Raw genomic sequence first — 11,937 nt, 5'->3', positions numbered from 1 at the left:
AGCCAGTGATTAACTCTACCCTTCCAGCCAGTGATTAACTATACCCCTCCAATCAGTGATTAACTCTACCCCTCCAGTCAGTGATTAACTATACCCCTCCAGTCAGTCAGTGATTAACTCTGCCCCTCCAGTCAGTGATTAACTCTACCCCTCCAGTCAGTGATTAACTATACCCTGTACCCCTCCAGCCAGTGATTAACTCTACCCCTCCAGCCAGTGATTAACTACCCCCCCAATCAGTGATTAACTCTACCCCTCCAGTCAGTGATTAACTATACCCCTCCAGTCAGTCAGTGATTACTCTACCCCTCCAGTCAGTGATTAACTCCAGTCAGTGATTAACCCCTCCAGTCAGTGATTAACTATACCCTGTACCCCTCCAGTCAGTGATTAACTATACCCCAGTCAGTGATTAACTCCCCCTCCAGTCAGTGATTAACTATACCATCAGTGATTAACTCTCCAGTCAGTCAGTGATTAACTCTGCCCCTCCAGTCAGTGATTAACTATGATTAACCCCCCTCCAGTCAGTGATTAACTCTACCCCTCCAGTCAGTGATTAACTATACCCTGAAGCCCACCAGTCAGTGATTAACTCTGCCCCTCCAGTCAGTGATTAACTATCCAGTCAGTGATTAACCCCCTCCAGTCAGTGATTAACTATACCCTGTACCCCTCCAGTGATTAGTCCAGATTAACTCTGCCCCTCCAGTCAGTGATTATCTCTACCCCTCTAGCCAGTGATTAACTCTACCCCTCCAGTCAGTGATTAACTCTACCCGTCCAGCCAGTGATTAACTATACCCCTCCAGTCAGTGATTAACTCTACCCCTCCAGTCAGTGATTAACTATACCATATACCCCTCCAGTCAGTGATTAACTATACCATGTACCCCTCCAGTCAGTGATTAACTCTACCCCTCCAGCCAGTGATTAACTCTGCCCCTCCAGTCAGTGATTAACTATACCATGTACCCCTACAGTCAGTGATTAACTCCCCTCCAGTCAGTGATTAACTCTACCTATACCCCCCCAGTCAGTGATTAACTATACCCCTCCAGTCAGTGATTAACTCTACCCCCCCTCCAGTCAGTGATTAACCAGTCAGTGATTAACTATACCCCTCCAGTCAGTGATTAACTCTACCCTATACCCCTCCAGTCAGTGATTAACTATACCCTCCATGTGACCCCCTCCAGTCAGTGATTAACTATACCCCTCCAGTGTGATTAACCCCCTCCAGTCAGTGATTAACTCAGTACCCCTCCAGTCAGTGATTAACTATACCCCTCCAGTCAGTGATTAACTATACCCCTCCAGTCAGTGATTAACTATACCCCTCCAGTCAGTGATTAACTCTACCCCTCCAGTCAGTGATTAACTATACCCCTCCAGTCAGTGATTAACTCTACCCCTCCAGTCAGTGATTAACTATACCCCTCCAGTCAGTGATTAACTCTACCCCTCCAGTCAGTGATTAACTATACCCCTCCAGTCAGTGATTAACTATACCCCCTCAGTCAGTGATTAACTCTACCCCTCCAGTCAGTGATTAACTATACCCCTCCAGTCAGTGATTAACTCTGCCCCTCCAGACAGGGGTCAATCTTTGCAACACTGATTGTGGGGCCATAGCTGTCTAGGTCCTGGAGGTCTTTCTCTTTAGGTCATAATAGCAAATGTCACACAAGCATGCTGTTGCCCCCTCGAGTCCTCCAGATGATGCTCCCACCTCCCTGCCCTGGTCTCGTCATTATCTGAGATTTTAATTAGTGTTCCTTGAGGCACAAGACAGATTCTGCATCAGGACGCATTTTAAGAGCTGTCAGTCTAATTACAGAGGCTAGGCCCAGATGGATTCTCTCTCTCTCTCTGTCTCTCTCTCTCTCTCTCTGTCTCTGTCTGTCTCTGTCTCTCTCTCTCTGTCTCTCTCTGTCTCTCTCTCTCTCTCTCTCTCTCTGTCTCTCTCTCTCTCTCTGTCTCTCTCTCTGTCTCTCTCTCTCTGTCTCTCTCTCTCTCTCTCTCTCTGTCTCTCTCTCTCTGTCTCTCTCTGTCTCTATCTCTGTCTCTGTCTCTCTCTCTTGATTGTGGTGACCCCAGCCGGCCGGTCGCGAGTCACAAGGTACCCCAGTGGTTCTGAGTATCCACAGGGCTCAAAATGACAATAATTTCCACGTGAGAACAGAGAGGGAAAGGTTAAAATACATTATCGGATGATATATTCTATCAAGACACTATTTTTAGCTTTACCCAACAGCAGCAGCAGCAACAAAAGTCTGAACATATGGTTATGAATGACCCAGATGGTTCCAGAGTATGTTGATTTACCTCCTCTATCATTTGATTATTAAGATGTACAACAATTAATCAGGTAATCAGACATAATGAGAAGATCCCCTATTCAGCATTGTCAGTCCCTCTCTCTGCTTCTCCCCATCTGCCTATCTTTTTACCCCCCTCTCTCTAACCCCCATACACCTCTCTTTCTAACTTTGTACCCCCCTCTCTCTCAGGGTTAACTTCTGTGTGTGTGTGTGTGTGTGTGTGCGTGCGTGTGTGAGTTAGCTAGCTGCCCTGGCAATATGTCAGCATTTGTCATCCAGATGAAACGAATGCTTTATTAGTAAATCAAAGTGACCCCAAGTGGCTGAAGCCAAACAGATGCAACACCTGGACATGGAAATACTTAGAGTAATGGGATGCCATAAATTTACAATGGAAGAACCACCAGATTTAATAACGGCACGCCATTCCCAGCTGTGACTGATGGTATACCATTTCCCATTAATATAGCTAGGACAGTATAGGAATACCAAATATAATATTATATGTTTCCATCAATCTAATCTAAATGCCTTTGATTCATATATCTTCATAATCATAGAACATGTGCTATATAGAATCAAACAGGGTTAAATAACTATCTTGTTTCATATACAGCCCCTCAAAAAGACAACGTTTTTTTCTATGGTGTTTATTTAGTCTTGGTTCACCTTCCATCCCTAAGCAGTATTGGAAGCAGAGGTGAGTGGTGTGTGTTGGTGCCTGTGTCTGTGTGCAGTAACAGTGCTGCCCTGGTAGCTGGCCTGTGTGGCTGGGTCGTTGGCTGGCCTGTGTGGCTGGCCTGTGTGGCTGGCCTGGTGGTTGGCCTGTGTGGCTGGCCTGGTGACTGGCCTGTGTGGCTGGCCTGTGTGGCTGGCCTGTGTGGTTGGCCTGGTGACTGGCCTGTATGGCTGGCAGGACAGGGTTAACCTCAACCTCCTTGAGGCCTGTCTGTCTGTCACTGTATTAATCACCATTGATGTGTGCTCTAAAAGGATTGCTGCAGGAAATAAAGACACCGTGGTGTCAGCCGCCCTGCCCTGAGGTGACTCCATCAGACAAGTGGATGCGTACTGACAAGGCGAGAAGAGGAGAGAGAGGGAGCAATCAGTCAGAGAGTCAGTCAACTTGGCACTGATGCAATGTCATGAAAGTCCACACCATTATTGCTCTCATTCCCAGACCTCACAGGAGGAGCATTACTTAAACACAAACATCTAGTCCACACACAGACTGAATGTCACCGGAAGGACACACACACACACACACACACACACACACACACACACACACACACACACACACACACACACACACACACACACACACACACACACACACACTAGGTTGAGAGTCCTGCTAGGTTGAGAGTCCTGTTAGGTTGAGAGTCCTTCTAGGGTGAGAGTCCTGCTAGGTTGAGAGTACTGCTAGGTTGAGAGTACTGTTAGGTTGAGAGTCCTGCTAGGGTGAGAGTACTGCTAGGTTGAGAGTCCTGCTAGGTTGAGAGTACTGCTAGGTTGAGAGTCCTGCTAGGTTGAGAGTCCTGCTAGGTTGAGAGTCCTGCTAGGTTGAGAGACCTGCCTGGTTGGAAGCCCTGGATTGGTGAGAGTCCTGCTAGGTTGAGAGTACTGCTAGGTTGAGAGTACTGTTAGGTTGAGAGTCCTGCTAGGTTGAGAGTACTGCCTGCTAGGTTGAGAGTGAGAGTCCTGCTAGGTTGAGAGTACTGCTAGGTTGAGAGTCCTGCTAGGTTGAGAGTCCTGCTAGGTTGAGAGCCCTGCTAGGTTGAGAGCCCTGGATTAGTGAGAGTCCTGCTAGGTTGAGAGCCCTGCTAGGTTGAGAGCCCTGGATTAGTGAGAGTCCTGCTAGGTTGAGTGTCCTTGATTTGTTGATAGTCCTGCTAGGTTGAGAGTCCTGGTGATTCTTACTGCTCTATAAATGTAGATAACGTTCCTTGGCCAAATTCAAGGAGCTATATTAGTTGGCATGCATCCCAAATGGCTACATATTCCGTGTATAGTGCACTGCTTACGACCAGAGCCAATATGGGCTCTGGTCAGAAGTAGTGCACTATATAGGGAATAGGGTGCTATTTGGTACACACCCTTGGAGAAGTAATTTAATGAGTATCAGTAGCTCATGACGACTCCAGTATTCCCATTCATTAACTGAACTTCTCTCTTTGCTGAAGAGGGCTAATTGCTATTACATGCCTCAAAAGTTAAAGTAATTTAATATTATCCATTTCATTTCATTATTGCAGGGAAATATGACTCAACAGTGTGACTGTGAACAAACACCAGGAAAGCGACTCTAGAGAACTGAACCCAAGATAAAAGCAGATAAAAGCTTTATTGAAATGTGTTTTAAAAAAGGTACACCTTCACCAATAACTTCAAAACACAGCCCATTGAACTAGCTATACCTTCACCAATAATTTCAAAACACAGCCCATTGAACTAGCTATACCTTCACCAATAACTTCAGAACAGAGCCCATTGAACTAGCTATACCTTCACCAATAATTTCAAAACACAGCCCATTGAACTAGCTATACCTTCACCAATAACTTCAAAACACAGCCCATTGAACTAGCTATACCTTCACCAATAATTTCAAAACACAGCCCATTGAACTAGCTATACCTTCACCAATAATTTCAAAACACAGCCCATTGAACTAGCTATACCTTCACCAATAACTTCAAAACACAGCCCATTAAACTAGCTATACTTTCACCAATAATTTCAAAACACAGCCCATTAAACTAGCTATACCTTCACCAATAACTTCAAAACAGAGCCCATTAAACTATCTACTGTAGACCATCAACATTATCTTCAAACAGAAGAAAATGGAAAAGTGAAAGAGTTGTTTTTTTGAGTGACTAGCTGAAACACAGCACAATGTTAGAAGTTTAAGACATTGGCTGACCCTTCCTGGTAGTCTACCACTCTGAAATACCTTCCAAAAGAACTGTTATTTAAGAAACAATTAGGAGCATTACACAAAGCAAACAGTCTTACTCCGCCGGCCCCGCCCTACCGAAGGGGACTCTCAGGGGTGATTTATCATACTGTTTCCTACACCAGCAACATAATTAATAGGACCATGGACTTCTAATTCCTCTCACTTGCACAGCCTACTGGATTTCACTTGGTTTATGACGGACGACGGCGGGTTTGCATTTTCATCAGTTTCGTTCGCTCGTTATTTATGCCGATGACCAATTTCAACGGCTCGGATATCATCTAACTCACGACCAATCAAAGAGAATTAGAGTTCGCTGCAGTATGTAGAAGTCACTCGTTTATCCTGGGAACAATGAGGTTGGACACAGAACATCAGCACAGTTGGATTTCAATCCCAGTGTTAGAAAGCACGGTGACCTTTGAGCACATTGAGATCATTCTGCTTTCGTAGCTAGCTACTAAACATGCACTGTGGTGTAGTTAATAAGTTGAATGCCTACAAAACAAAAGGCAATGTTTAATTGAACCACGGAACAATAATAGGATTTAGATAGTGATAATAACTAGGAGGACGTATCATCCATCCCGTCTTGTACTGTGCTTCCAGTTGTCAAAGCAATGTGTATGTAGCCCCAAGTTACGGTGGGATGTTAGATTTTGATCTTGAATCTTTTCGAGCACCACTCAAACATGATATACCAACCCAGGCTATTGTGAGTTTACCCTTTCTGCTCTGCATCCTTTTAGAGAGAAACCATCCAGAAAACTAAACTGTAATGCACATTATTCAGCATAATCACGTAGGAAAGTCTTCCATTTCTAAGTGGCAGCCCAAATACCCAGCATCCCATTTCACTCTCTATAACCTGTGACGCTTCATATACTCTGATCTAAAGTATTGTGCTTTATGATTAACAACCTTGCTTTATTCCACGTGTCTCTAGGATGGTAAAGCACAGAGAGCACAACTGGACTGGAAACAGACAGTCCCTCTTAGGTGCAAGTCTCGAACAATAAGAATGAATTATTGGCCTGCATGCTGAAAGTAATGACTCTTGAATCGCCACATAGATGAATGGTATGCATTACTACCCCAACCCAGATACATTGGGTCATACTGTAACACTGTTGGTTAAAAGATATACACCTGTTCCAAATGTTATGAACCTGCAAACGCTACTCTGAAGGTTAAATTGTGTATTACTATAAAACAAATTGAGATGGAGAAAACGTCTGGCAGAGAAGCGTTATTTAACGGTATAGCCGACAATGTTACAATAGGGTAGGATTTTAAAAAATTCAATAAACCTCAGCGAGTCAGAGAGAAATGGTTCCCTGTAAACGATGCAGTAAAACAACGAGTCGCTCCGCAGCACATACAGTAGTTATTAAGCTCCACATAAGTCATTTTAATGCTACGGCAAACTTCCCAAGACAGAAGTGTCTACTATTTACAACCACCCTCCATTTAAACCACAGATTTAATTTCACCTTCAGAGTTGCATTTGTAGGTGACTGCAATGCAGTACTCATTTATTTTTCCACATTTGCAAAAGTCCAGCATAACTAATGATAATGTTACATGGGATTTACTGTACTTTTCTAAAAACCCAAAGATGCTTTACAACAATGCAGAAATAAGGTCAAAGAAATGACAAATAGCAACAAAAACACTGGGAAAATGTAGATTAGAAGATTCTTCACGGCGGACTAACTATATCTCCATCCTCCAGTCAGTCTCCATCCTTAGTGTGTTTAACTATTCAACGAAACAGATGATGTGTTTCCGTGGCGACTTCAAACACAGTGTTCCTCAGTAACGGTCAGGCAGCTCAGTAAGGGACATACCACTTCAAACACAGTGTTCCTCAGTAACAGTCAGGCAGCTCAGTAAGGGACATACCACTTCAAACACAGTGTTCCTCAGTAACAGTCAGGCAGCTCAGTAAGGGACATACCACTTCAAACACAGTGTTCCTCAGTAACGGTCAGGCAGCTCAGTAAGGGACATACCACTTCAAACACAGTGTTCCTCATTTTTTAACTTGGCAAGTCAGTTAAGAACAAATTCTGTGGGTTTACTGCCTTGTTCAGGGGCAGAACAACAGTATTTTAACTTGTCAGCTCGGGGATTCAATCTTGCAACCTTTTGGTTACTAGTCCAATGCTCTAACCAGGCAGCTCAGTAAGGGACATACCACCAGACAATGTATTAGTTTCAAATGGCAGCCTATTCCCTACAAATAGTGCACTACTTTAGACCAGGGCCCATAGTGCTGTGCACTATGTAGGGAACAAGGCGCCATTTGAGATACAGCCAATAAGATGAAGGGGACCGCCATCGGCTAACTCGATCCTCTCGGCTTAGATAGTTTATCTTTTTGCCCAGAGGGTAATGAGATGCACAATTTATACAGGTCTGTCAATAAGCCTGTCTATAGAGGGACACTTGGCATCTATTGTCCCCCCAGAATCAATGCATAATTTTCAGCTATGAATCCCCGGGAAATGATAGCTTTCAGATAAATGGTGGAAAGAGAAACATGAGCCTCCTTGTGGAGAGATAGATAGATGTAGAGCAGCTCAATTTTCCCCTCTCCTCCACCACAGTCCTCCTAACAGCTCTGGGGGTGCATCCCAAATGGCATCCTATTCCCTATGTAGTGCACTACTTTTGACCAGGGCCAATAGGGCTCTGTTCAAAAGTAATGCACGATGTAGGGGAAAGGGGTGCCATTTGGGACGCACACTGCTCTCCGCAGCTCAGCGGTTCTTCTCTGCTCAATTGGGGGAAAGGAAAGGTCACGGGATATTACAGGAGAATACCTCTGTAACAAGATTGACTCAGACATGACAGCAGAGCAGGCCAAGAGCTACCTGGGAGAAAAGGCTGAACATCTATATCAACACCATATATATATATATATATATATATATATATAATATATATTTTATATTGACCCTCAATGACGATATTAAACAGGGAAGTGGAGCTTGAATATGTCTGCCAGGATCCAGCAGTATAAAGGGTCACAATACTCTTGAAAGGGTGATCGGACAGTGAGTGGTAGGAGGAGCACTGGATTGGACATAGTGACTGGTGGGAGGAGCTCCCCTGGATTGGACATAGTGACTGGTGGGAGGAGCTATTTGAGGATGGGCTCATTGTAATGGCTGGAATGGAATTAATGGAACAGGAGTCAAATGTGGTTTCTATATTTTTGATACCGTTCCATTCATTGGACATAGTGACTTGCTAAATTGACATGATGACACAACACAGGGGTTTGAGAGTCAGGCAGCGGTATGAATGAGGTAGCCTAATGGTTAGAGTGTTAGGCCAGTGACCGAAAGGTTGCTGTGATCTAATCCCTGAGCTAACAAAGTAAAAGTCTGTTGTTCTACCCCTGAGCAAGGCAGTTAACCCACTGTGCCTCGGGCGCTGAAGATGTGGATGTTGATTAAGGCAGCCACCTGCGTAGCTCTGATTCAGAGAGGTTGGTTCCATGTGGAAGAGTCATTCAGTTGTACCAATGACAAGGTATCGCCCTTTCCCTGTGACAGTCAGAAAGTTCATTAATCTAGAGGAGCCTTACGTAGTAATCCCATGCTAGTATCCATGCACACAATCCCTTTATTTGTTTCCACTGGGCTGCTGCAGCTTGTAAAAACAAAATGATTTACACAAATCAATCACTCAAGTAATCTGCTAGCAGCCACTGGCAGGCAGCCTGTCTTTACGACTTCACTTTAAAATGCTGCTAACAGCCTCACCTGATGACATGCTGTGGCTCCATAACCTTTCATTTGAAGAACGATTGTCACTGATTGACATGTACTTTGTCGCAGGTTAGCATTTTTACAACCATGAATCTTGTTCTGGAGGCAGCTCTGCAGAGTTTTCACTTGCTGGCACAGCCACAAAGTTATAAAATCGGATTTTAAACCTAACCTTAACCACACTGCCAACCCCAATGCCTAACCGTAACCTTAAATTAAGACCCCTAAAAAACAGATAGCTGGCCTATCTAAAGGGAAATCACCCAGTTCTGCTTCCAAAACAAGACTAATGACAATCAACATCAACACGCTACTTCACCCCCCCCCCAGGTCGGTTCAAGATTAAACATTTTGGCATTCATATTTTGTTGTGCAGAGTTGAGGTGGTGTGGACTGCTGGTGAGTAAGGTAAATACACGGTACAACAGCAGGTAAGGACTGACTCCTGGGGGGCAAAACAAAAAACCTGAGGCTTGAGGGGAGGTCAGGAGAAGGCCTCAACAAGTGTACACTTTTACGAGCTAGCTATCATCAAAGAACATCTGTTTGTTGTTCCTCAGGCACCCTCCCCCCTAGCCTCACCTTGACCCACACTACTTTCCATTGTATGTGGATGTTATGACTGAAAGTCAACAGCTACGAAGAAGGGAGTGAAGAGGCCCTTTGTGTTGAGGAGGGCGTCGGTCTTCCCTTTCTTCCCTCAGTACTGCTGTGAGGGAGGATATCCCCCTTAGATAGCAGCCCGCTCGCACACAGGCACTTCCCCCTTCTTCCGCTTCTCCTCAGGACTAATGACATGCCTGTGAGTCCCAAATGGCACCCTTGTCCCTACATAGTGTACTACTTTTGACCAGGTATTGCACTATATAGTAGGGTTGTCACGATACCAGAGGTACTACGATACCAGAGATACTACGATACCAGAGGTACTATGATACCAGAGATACCAGAGATACTACGATACCAGAGATACTATGATACCAGAGGTACTACGATACCAGAGAAACTACGATACCAGAGGTACTACAATACCAGAGATACTACGATACCAGAGATACTACGATACCAGAGGTACTACGATACCAGAGATACTATGATACCAGAGGTACTACGATACCAGAGATACTATGATACCAGAGGTACTACAATACCAGAGATACTATGATACCAGAGGTACTACGATACCAGAGATACTACGATACCAGAGATACTATGATACCAGAGGTACTACGATACCAGAGATACTATGATACCAGAGATACTACAATACCAGAGATACTACGATACCAGAGATACTATGATACCAGAGATACTATGATACCAGAGGTACTACGATACCAGTGATACTATGATATCAGAGGTACTATACCAGGGATACTACGATACTATGATACCAGAGGTACTACGATACCAGTGATACCAGAGATACTACGATACCAGTGATATCAGAGATACTACGATACCAGAGATACTACAATACTATGATACCAGAGATACTATGATCCCAGTGATACTATGATACCAGAGATACTATGATACCAGAGGTACTATGATACTATGATACCAGAGATACTATGATACCAGTGATACTATGATACCAGAGATACTATGATACCAGATATACTATGTTACCAGTGATACTATGATACCAGTGATACCATGATACCAGTGATACTACGATACCAGTGATACTATGATACCAGTGATACTACGATACTAGTGATACTATGATACCAGTGATACTATGATACCAGTGATACTACAATACAAGTGATACTATGATACCAGTGATACTACGATACCAGTGATACTATGATACCAGTGATACTACGATACCAGTGATACTATGATACCAGTGATACTATGATACCAGATATACTATGTTACCAGTGATACTATGATACCAGTGATACCATGATACCAGTGATACTACGATACCAGTGATACCATGATACCAGTGATACTACAATACCAGTGATACTATGATACCAGTGATACTACGATACCAGTGATACTATGATACCAGTGATACTACGATACCAGTGATACTATGATACCAGTGATACTACGATACCAGTGATACTATGATACCAGTGATACTACGATACCAGTGATACTATGATACCAGTGATACTACGATACCAGTGATACTATGATACCAGTGATACTACGATACCAGTGATACTATGATACCAGTGATACTACGATACCAGTGATACTATGATACCAGTGATACTACGATACCAGTGATACTATGATACCAGTGATACTACGATACCAGTGATACTATGATACCAGTGATACTACGATACCAGTGATACTATGATACCAGTGATACTACGATACCAGTGATACTATGATACCAGTGATACTACGATACCAGTGATACTATGATACCAGTGATACTACGATACCAGTGATACTATGATACCAGTGATACCATGATACCAGTGATACTACAATACCAGTGATACTATGATACCAGTGATACTACAATACCAGTGATACTATGATACCAGTGATACTACGATACCAGTGATACTATGATACCAGTGATACTACAATACCAGTGATACTATGATACCAGTGATACTACGATACCAGTGATACTATGATACCAGTGATACTACGATACCAGTGATACTATGATACCAGTGATACTACGATACCAGTGATACTATGATACCAGTGATACTATGATACCAGTGATACTATGATACCAGTGATACTACGATACCAGTGATACTATGATACCAGTGATACTATGATACCAGTGATACTATGATACCAGTGATACTATGATACCAGTGATACTATGATACCAGTGATACTATGATACCAGTGATACTATGATACCAGTGATACT

This window comes from Oncorhynchus tshawytscha, linkage group LG25, assembly GCF_018296145.1.
Source record: "Oncorhynchus tshawytscha isolate Ot180627B linkage group LG25, Otsh_v2.0, whole genome shotgun sequence".
NCBI classification, from domain to species: Eukaryota; Metazoa; Chordata; class Actinopteri; order Salmoniformes; family Salmonidae; genus Oncorhynchus; species Oncorhynchus tshawytscha.
This window is presented reverse-complemented; position numbering follows the sequence as displayed.